General features: G+C 40.8%; 1 long non-coding RNA gene across 1 annotated transcript; it reads right to left on the bottom strand.

The window, feature by feature from the left end:
- Positions 1-314: 314 nt before the first annotated feature.
- LOC135328709 (uncharacterized) lies at positions 315-2,964 on the bottom strand. The gene is made up of 3 exons (XR_010389714.1): positions 2,899-2,964; positions 1,550-1,683; positions 315-446 (listed from the first exon to the last, which is right to left on the bottom strand). It is a non-coding gene; the product is annotated as an uncharacterized LOC135328709 (long non-coding RNA).
- Positions 2,965-10,359: the final 7,395 nt, after the last annotated feature.

Here is a 10,359-nt window from a genome sequence, read left to right as displayed (position 1 = left end):
AGGGTAAAGCGGGAAATTCACTTTTGACTCTTAAATCTCTGCCTGAAGTATTTATAGGCCTATGCAAATCAATGCAAAATGAAAATAAAGTGTAAAACTTAAAGTAATGGAATTCTAAGTAAATGTCCTTCTGTGCTGGCGTCCAGTCAGACACATAAGAAAGGCATTGGTATCTAGGATTTGTTCAAGTCTATGTTAGTGTAGTTACCGGAGAAAATAATTCTCTATTTGTTTTAGTACAGATTCTCTAGTTAATCTCTCTCTTTGCACTTGTAACAGTGCCAAATGAATACAACATACCATGATGTCAGCATCCAGTGCTCTCTGACCAGGTTCCTTCAGATAATCCACATGTGGAGAGCATAGCGTTTAATACCATATTTAGTTATTTGAAGGTATTTGACATAACATGGGATTTTGATTCAGCAGAATGGTACAGCAATGTACTGAAATCACAAGTGTAAGTTATGCTTAGCACTACATAACAATTACAATATACAGTTGAATCAAAATAGAAATGTGATTCTCATTACCAATCTCTGTAACAGGCTCCCCTTCACAACGCTGGGTGTCCCCAATCACCCAGGGAATTTGCGGTTGAAACAAACTCATGCCCGTTGCTCTCTTCAAAGTTCTTTTTATTAGTTGTTCATTTTTTATACTCTATGTTGGACTGAGCCATCTATGTACCCTGCTCCCTGCCACGCTGGTTTGGCTAACTCAGGAGACATGCACACTCTTTTGATTAACTCAGGGAAAAACATTTACATGACCAGTTGGTCTACTCAGCTGATGTAGTCAGTTAATCCACTCAACTGATATAACCCTTTATCTCAAACAAAGGCCACCCACTGGTCCTCTTTGTGTTGAGATAAATTCAGCTTTCTGTGTGACAGCTGTGGTCAGTCACTCTCTACAGTCTTCCCTGAGCTTCACGGGCACACCGCCCTTGCCCATCTCCTCTGAGCCTTCTTCCATTGTAGGGGTTTATTGATTGGTTACACCCAACCCTGGTTTGGTATTGCTGTACACCCATTTTGTACATCCAGAGCAAATGAACATATGAAATGCAAAGCAATACAGAAAAGAGCCCATTTTTATCCCAGGCAACTTTAGTAATTAATAACTGTAGTTCTAGTAAACCTATGCAAACCACATGCTGAGGAGCACAGAGCTGGGCTTTTGCTACTCCTTGTCCTCCTCCCCCCCACCCCCAAGGTAATATTGCAGTTATTCATTTCTTAGAAGAAATTCACTTTCTGTTTGATTTTAGAAAAGGGAAGAAAACCCTTTTCCCCAAATCCCCAACATATTATGCAAATGAGATGGGGCTTCCTGACTAATTCTCATCTCTTCCCAGATGTGTTAGGTCTCCACAGATAATTCTTTGGTGTCCAGGCCCAAACACAAAGAGAGCTTACTATGGCATTTTAACTTCACCTCCCTCTGGCTCCCAAGAATTCTCCTGGTCACATGGCTTTGCCTGTTCAGCACATGGCTGCTGTTAAAACAAAGAGCAATACAAGTTCAAAATCACAGAGATGCCTACCCACTTATTCCATCTTCCATCATCATGCACTATGGACTTCTGAAACCAAGTTTGAAGGGCCTCATCTGATGATGCTTTGCAGGGCAGTGAGGACTTTCGCATGCACAACACAGAGGAGTCCGAAAAACAGACATCTCATTGTGCGCAGATATTTGCAGAAGGGAAAATGGGAGAGAGAGACAGATAAGATGTAGACAAACAATCTCCAGCGATTCACGAGCAAGTAAGGCAGATACATCTCTACAAGTGAATGCAGTATTTAAGTTAGCCCAACCAAATGAAATCCCTGATCTGATAAAGATGTAAGCACATATGTAGCTTCACACACATGAGCAGTCCTTTTGGACACAAGCCTGTTAACATTCAACAAATGAAGCTCTTGCAAAGCACTTCACCCACAATATATTCAAACCAAACTGAGAAATCTGAAAAAGGAAACAGCTGAGATATGAATATTTAAAACTTTGCTGCTGCAGTGGACATGTGTAATAACTTTTCAAAGAGATTTTCAGAGGATTTTTTTTAATACTGTACACACAGCACTTGTCCTAAATACATATTTACATGATGGACTGGAAAAGCTCTTTTAGAAACTGTTCTGGTCTTCTGGGTAAATAATATTCCTTTTAAAAAATTATGAATACATATTTAACTGATAAACTAGAATGGCTCTATTAGGCACATCATAAACAATTTTTTAACCGTCTAGTGAATATATTTACTGCAGCATAGAAAAGGATCCAGATTATTTAACCTTCTGTAATTTGTTTTCAACTGCAGTTCTTTTGCTATTTTAAGCCCTCTCCCAGACAAAAAGCAAAAAAATGCTCCGTACTTCCCAGTACTACCAAATATGAAGCTTAGTAGAGGTGACTGTAGAGAAATGTAATACAACATTCTGATTGTACTGTTAGAACATGGTACTCCACACCATATATCAATCACTTCTGGTTCCTAGAAGGATTATGTTTAAAAAAAATGATCATCCAAATTTTGCCATCAACAACATAGGTACTCTGGAGAGTTAAAATTGTGCCCCCAATTAGAAAGTAGATGAAATCCCAACTGATCCCAAAGAACTACTTAAGAACTGAACTCATCAGTATCAGGCTTCACAGCTTAGTTCCTAGACAGCGTTGGTTAAGCAATATATATACAATAGAAAAAAGACAGTTTTGTCTTTTTCCACTGAGACAATGTCTAAATAAACTTATTTGTATAAATAGTGATCATTCATAGGAAGAAAAACATTGAATAAACCATTATCTTTGATTTACTTGCTCAGTTTTGCTCATTATCTATATTATTCACAATATGTTAAAACATGTCAAGATGGTACAGACAACCACCTTATCTATAAGTTTCTTCAGGCACCATTCTTCCATGAACACTAATCACTTTTAGTCCAACTTTCCTGCAAAATATGAATGTACCTGTTTAGTTACAGCTTAAAGTTAAACAGCGTTTATTTGAAATAACACACAGGAATGTAGCATAATGGATTCCGCTGATCTTAATCACATGAATTAGAAATGGAAGATATAGAGAAGAAAAAGAACAAGTCCTATTCTGTGGGACAGTTTTCTGAAAGGGCCTGGAGACAGATACTCATGTGCTCAACATTTTTAATAGCATCACATTTTTAACAGAGTCCCACCTCTATTTAGATACCTACAAGTAACTTAAGTTTTTCAAAATGCTCCTTAGCCAGCAGCTCCCATAATGATATTTTATAGCCATATTTTCAAAAGCACTCAACAGTCAAAGTGCTTTTGAAAATCTGGCCCCAGCTGTGAGCAGTGACCTCTTCTGAAAATCTGTAGGGATCTGGTATGAAGGTATATGGAACATTGCATTTAGTTGAGGGAATCTTAATTACCAAAAACACATTGACAAATTAGAGAGTTCAGAGAAGAGAAACAAAAGTGGTCAGGGGACTAGAGGAATTTACATATGAGAGAAGATAAAAAGAACTATATATGTATGGCTCAGCTATGAGATAATTAAAAGAGGATATATGTTAAGACTCTACAAGTGTTCCTAATCTTGTGTGGAGAATGGAGAGGAACAAATTAAATGGGATATGAGGTTATAACTAGAGCTACAACTAAAGAAGACAAGAAAAAAGATTCATTTGGATCTTCAAAACAGCACCATCACAGGGAGCTAAGATAGGCTGTGAAACATCCAAGCGGACAAAGTCCCATTGTTAGGGTCATATAAAATTACACCTGTGAAATACAGCTCTGAATGCTCCAGAACAGCCTGTTCAGATTCTGCTTTCAAACTAATTGGGCTAAGCTGAAATCTCTTTGGAAAAGGCTAAAGCTGCTCAGATGGGATTAATATAAATTCCTGGAGAACATCAAAAATTACTTCCTTGAGCAAACCTTGGGCCCCATTTGTGTCACGGGCCAGGTAGCATGTCATCTTGTGAAATCTGTATTGAATCATCATGTAGACACAGACCAACTGGAATTTAGAGAAAAGAAGTGAAAACACTGAAAAGAAAACCCAACAGGTGAGTATATTGGAGCAATTCACACATGAGGAAAGTGTAAGAAAAGTAGGTAAGTAAGAAAGTTGTGAGAAAACAGGTAGTGGGCTAATAATTTGTGGGCAGAATATTCCACAGAAAATCTTCAAACCAACTCAGGTCACACTGATAGACTGTCACTAGAAAGACTTCAAGCAGAAAAAATCAAAAGCATACATATGGGCAGGTTTTGGAGGACCACGTGCAACTCAGTGCTAGTTAACATAGTACAATACCTCAAGATGCAGAAACCAAGTTTGACAGAAGTATGACAGAAATTGCTGTGTTCAATATCTGCTTCTGATGTTCTTCAGACAGGTCATAAGGAAAGAACCTATATATTTAGAGCACTTTCCTATTTATTTTTTGGTCCAGATGGTGAGTATTGCATATAACACTGTTGCCATTGTTACTATCTGTTGAACATTGCCATTTTCTGTGGTCATTTACATGCCAAATATACATGATTTAAGAACACTAACCTAAATGTCTTCCTGACCATTACATTATCAAGTATTTAGATTTTCAACACGTAAAGAAACAAACCCATTTGAGAAAGAACACTGAAAATACACTTTCCAAAATAAAAAAATGGTCATTGAGAGATTGTATTTTTTAGGCCTCATTCCATTACTTAACGTGTAATAACATATAGTTGGTATGGCTCTGATCAAAAAGGAAATAAATACCAGATATTGACCACAAATGGTATTTTAGATTATTAAACTTTGGCATGAGAATTTAGATGAATAATAAATTGTTACCCATGAGTTCAGGCAGGTCACCAGAACCCTGGCTCAAATGTGGTGTTGTGCATGTGATTTTGTATACCTGTGTGTAGACATACCCTTTTACAGATGTACCGAAGCTTATAAAGCAGACTATCACTACTACCCTGGATTTATAGCTGGAGGAAGTAAGGCAGACAGGTGAAGCAAACCAATCCAGGCTGCAGAGGCAGTTAGTATCAGCACGACAGTGATACCCCACACTCACTCCCTGGCCCTGCTCCATCTCACTACACACTTCTTGTGCTACGGGGGCTGCACCAACACACCTTGTGATCAGGGTCGGTGGTCTGCCACACCGGCAGCCTGGCTGTGGAAAGAAAATCTAGCGCTGCATGTGCAATGAGACACACTACTTGTCAAGGCAGAGTCTGATGTAACCAGCTTCTTGGCAAGCTTCAAGAGATTTGCATCCAAGGAACCCTAAGATATCCCTGAGCCATGGAAATCAGAGACAGCCTTCCTCCCTGAAAGCTTGGTTTCCCTCACAACCTCCAACCTCACTTTGCAGAGCAAAGGGCTAGAACGAAATATTTCAAACAGAAACGAGGCTTCTCATCTCTGCTTCTAATCCTTGAAGCAGGGGGAGCTTCCAGAGGTGTTCTCCTAAAGGGCAGCTCCAGGCGAGGTCATGGTGGATAACTGCCTCTCAGGGGCTAATTGTGCAACCAGGGCACTGCAGTGGCCCTGCATCAGAGCGGTGCCCAGGGGCATTAGTGAGGAGCTGCAGGGATGCTGGGGACTCTGCGTGTGGCACTCGCAACAAAGTGCGGTGGCATCAGCTTTATTCGTGTTCGTTGAACAGGACTGTTAGCGTCACGTTAAATTAATGCCTACATTATGCATGCACCACATGAGAAAGAGGAATGGTCCATCTCAAGTAATTAAATGAAAGGTAGAGTGGACTTAGTCTTCAAATTTAGGCTCAGTTTTTTTAAAAGTGGTGTTTGGTTGGAGGACTCTGGCATCAGCCATCTTGAAAGAGAGGCACCCTTTTAGCCAGTCTAGATCTAGATGCAGAAAGGGACAGTGCTGGGCTGGGCAGGACTAATGACATAGGAAGCTAGAGAGATTAGGCAAAAAAGACCAGTTAGAATGTTCTGGGGTATTTTGACAGTGAGACTTTAGTCAACATTTCCTCTCCTACCATGGCTAATTCCATACTCAATAAAAATAAATTTTCCTCACAAAGCATAGCCCAACCCATGGAACCAACTGCTGCAGGAGGTCACCGAGACAGATACTATAGTTAGACTTAAAAAAGGGCTGAATACATTTTATGGCCAAACAACATCTGTACAGTCATCCAAGCTAAGATAATGGTGATGAAATTTCATGCTTGAGTGTGTAAAATGATTGCTACATCATTCAGGAAGGAATTTTTTTCTCCCAGGTAGAGAATTACACAATTGAGAAGATACATTATAGAGAGGACTATGAGCTTTCTTTTTTACCCCTCTCCAAAGAGTGAAAGATCAGCTCATGGACCTCACAGAATAATAACTTAGCCTGGTAAGTTCTCTCTTCTTAAATATAATGAAGCTTTTAAATGAGATGTTTCATTTCAGGGCCTCCAAGCTTTTTTCATTCTCTACATGCTAACTGATCTCACCTGCAGGTAAAATAACTGGAGCAAATCTTAGCAGCTGGTAAGTTTACTAGTCCACCCTCCTGACCCCAACAGGTGAGAGAAAGTGAGTTTGCATCTGAGTTTGGAGAGGCCTGAGTATAATGTCTGATGCAACAGCTGGCTGTATTTCTAGTGCAACTTGCATTTACTGTACTGGCTCATCTAATTGGAAAGCAAAACAAACCGAAAAATTGATCTTCCTTTGGTAGTCAGCAACCCAGTCATAATTTTGACCATTTTCCCATTGTCATCTGCTCAATTTTGTTTACAGAACTTTGACAAGGAATGTATTAAGCAGAGAAAGAATATATACCCAGCTAAAGATCTCTGTTATATCATAAGGCAGATTTAATTCACGAGGAGTACATAGTGGGAGGAACTGTGGGGTGGAACAACTGCCAAAACACTTAAAACCTCAAACCACACATCCCCACTTCACCCTGAGAGCCCCCAGCCTGTCCATTATTGTCCTGCCTGTACTTTCTGTGGGACTTTGAAAAGAAAAGGTTCAAAGAGCAAGACTTTCATGCTCCCCTTGCCATGTCAAACACTTTCAACTCCTGATTTCAAAGTGCCACTCGCTTGCTGTTCAAAGGCCTGTGGACACGTAGGGGGTGAGATAGGAGTAAAAGGTTGCACTACAAAGCCTGCTGCATTCAGAGCAATACCCAGCACGGGGATACAAATTGTAATATAAACTCAAGTACCTATCAATAAAACTGCCAATATATGAAAGGAGTTTTGGAAAAACTCTAAATGGGCTTTTTCTGCCCCCCCCCCCCCCCCCGGCATCATGCTGTTATTGGTTTGGATAGAAGCCTAATTGATATTTTGAAGTGTTGCGTTTCCCTCTGTTGCAGTTATGACCAGGGGACTGCAGAAGCGGGCGAGAAAGCCAAACCCCAAATAAGTTAGCTAAGAATACCTAAAGAAGTTCCTACCAACATCTAAAAAACCTGCCTTGCTCTCGCTGAGTATTCATCTACCTCCCCTTCTCTCTCTGTATCCTTTTCATCTGCCTGCCCACAAGATTTGGAGCACCATTAATTGGTCCTTAGGGAGGCTGACAGGCCAGTGCTTTTATGACTCGATTCTTTGTATTGTACACATGTGTGCATCTCTCAGGAGATAAACAAAGGGAAAACATGCGGGGAAAAGGGGGCAGAATTTGTATAAGACTAAACACAGAACAAACCGCCTCCTCAATTTACTGCTAATATCCTAAATTGCATGAATAAATGCAGCCCCCTCCCCACTCTCCCTCTTCCCCACATCTGCTTCTCTTAATCTGCTTTTCCTGATCGCTACAGGCTCGTCTTCTGAGGAATCCTACCTCCCATTTGAAATCAAACACTCTAACTCTTTTTTGCCCCCCCCTTCTCCCTTCCCCTTGCCAACAAAAGAGTGAGGTGGTCTTATGGGAAGATAAAAAGAATAGTTGATCATAAGAACTAACCTGGAGCCAGCACCTTGGTCTTTCGTCCCTTCAGCAGTTTCTAAACCCTAAGCACCTGCAGCTAATTCTCATGGCTTCCAGCCTCGGTCTTGGATTCGCTGAGAGGGTGAGACTTTCACACAGCTTTCACTGCTCAGGAAAAATAAGTCTAACACACACAGACACACACGGACGCACAGGTGCACACGTGCACACAGCTTAGCTTTTACATCTAGGAGAAAGCAGTCTGCATTATATGGAGGTAACCCTTGTTTTTTAAACTGTGCACTAGAAACCTATACCAAAAGTGACAGCATGCCAGAATTTCCACTGAGCATTTTTGTATTTACCAAAAAAACAGGTATGGGAATTCTGGTTTATCCCTGGTTGACCTACAACATGTTTGATGGAGAGACAAGGATTTATCCTGTCCTCAGATCTCAAAAGCACAAAGGTGTGAGGCAGGTTCACAACCAGGAGACAAATGCCTAAGTGCTTTTGTGTACACCTAAGCACATCCTAAAAATTTGTTCCTTAGTGTCCATGCTTAGATGCCAGAACAATATAGGCAGAGCAGGACTTCAAACCCCAAATTCAGAATTTTAGAATTTTTATTCCATCTTCTACCTTATCTTTTTCAGCTTCCATGTGTCTTGGTGGTTAAATAAATCTCCTAGGCATGGAAGAGCATTTGAACCCTCTGACAGAGGAGGGAACTGAAACAAGGTCTTTTAAAGCTAGGATGAGTGCTCCAACTCCTAAATCTTTGTTTAAAATGTGGGACCTTCTTGTCTAGCCTGGTTTTGAAAGGTATTAGTGATTGCTTAGAAGGAAAGGATCTAGTTACCCCTGGTACTTAGTAATGCCAAGAAAGACATCAAAAAGAAAAGTAGGATTTATCACAATGTTGTCCTGAGTTTTCCCGTCTGAAAAACAGTAAAGAATTCACCAACCAGTGAAATGGATTAATTAAGAAATACAGCAATAGATAATGTTCAGTACTTTAAAATGATCAGTGAAAAAAATCCCACTTGTGGTTTCATCTTTTTTTTAAACCACAAGAGAAATTTTTACTCTTAACCTTTGAATATATACTCAGCATTAGGAGCACTATAGCTTGTTTATATTGTTTCGTGGGGAAAGTCTTTTGTTAATAAGAAATACTATGGAATTATATCTACACAGTGTGGGTTAATTTTTTTGTGAAAGCCAAGTTGTGCAGGGAAACAACAGGAAAGGCCATGGTAAACACTTTGCATATGTCAGTTCTTCCAGCATTTTACCGAAGTATGGAGATTTCTAGCTAGTTTTCATATCGTACCTCAACAGCAGGAATTTCAGTGTGGGTTGTAAAATCTGCCAAAGAACCTGTGTAATTTACCTCATGTGGATTATCCTGTGTGGAACAGCTAATGGTACCTGAGTTAATTAATCTACAGCTGCCTTGTCTGTAGTAATAGTTATAGTAGCTATATCCTGGAAAATCTTAAGCTAAAATTTTTTTAATCATTGCCAGTGAGTTTACGCAGCTGGCAGAAACAGGCATTCAGATGACAGCCTGAGATTTGATTTGAGCCCAGGGTCTATAGACTTGTGTGATGGGAAAACTTCCCTGGGGAGAACTGTGGTCCTGCAAGGCAGCTACGGCTGTCGGCCTGGGGAGACCCTGCAGCCAGGCAGCGCCGCTCTCAGCTCTGCTGGAGGAGGGCTTGGAGAGGAGGTGAACTGCAGCTTTTGGTCCTGTGTTGTTCCCACTGTACTGCCTTAGAAAATAAAGGGCGGTGGGAAAAGCCCCATGTGTTAATGCAGTTATATGATATACTCATACCCTCACTGCTTGTTTCCTCTAATTTCCCTCGAAATGAGCTAAGCGACTACTATGAAGCAAGGCTTCTATAAAACAAAAGTCACAATTTAAAGCTGCTTATCCCTGGCAGCATCTCCTCTATGTATAATGACACAAACGCAGCCCCACCACCGCCAATCATGCACCACCACTGCGAGGCAGCTGCTTTGCAGCAATGAGGAGCCAAGCACTACCATTAAAGTGGTCGCAAACCACTAGAAATATTTGCAGATTCAAAACTCCATGTAGCACCAGGCAGAGGTGCATGCTAAAGGGGCAGTGGGGAGGAGAGGGGAGCTGAGTTCAGCTGAGCTCCTTGGACCTACCTCACTTTCCTCCTGGGAACAACTGGCGCTCAAAGGGGACTGGACGCATCAGGTGCTTTTTTCAGCACGCCACATTCCTGGTGCCTAATGCCAACCAGTGGTTCTCCTGCAGCTCAAGGTGCTGTTTTTTGGGATGAAAACTGTAGTTCAAGACAGAGCAAAACTCCAGCCTTTAGGTTTGCATGCTGATCATGGCTTTTTGGCCATGCCTCTGTGAGCATCAGAAATCCAGTCATGCATCTTTATGTA

This window comes from Dromaius novaehollandiae, chromosome 1 (genome assembly GCF_036370855.1).
Source record: "Dromaius novaehollandiae isolate bDroNov1 chromosome 1, bDroNov1.hap1, whole genome shotgun sequence".
Lineage (NCBI taxonomy): Eukaryota > Metazoa > Chordata > Aves > Casuariiformes > Dromaiidae > Dromaius > Dromaius novaehollandiae.
Note: the sequence above shows the minus strand (reverse complement) of the source record. Positions and strands in the feature narration are given on the sequence as shown.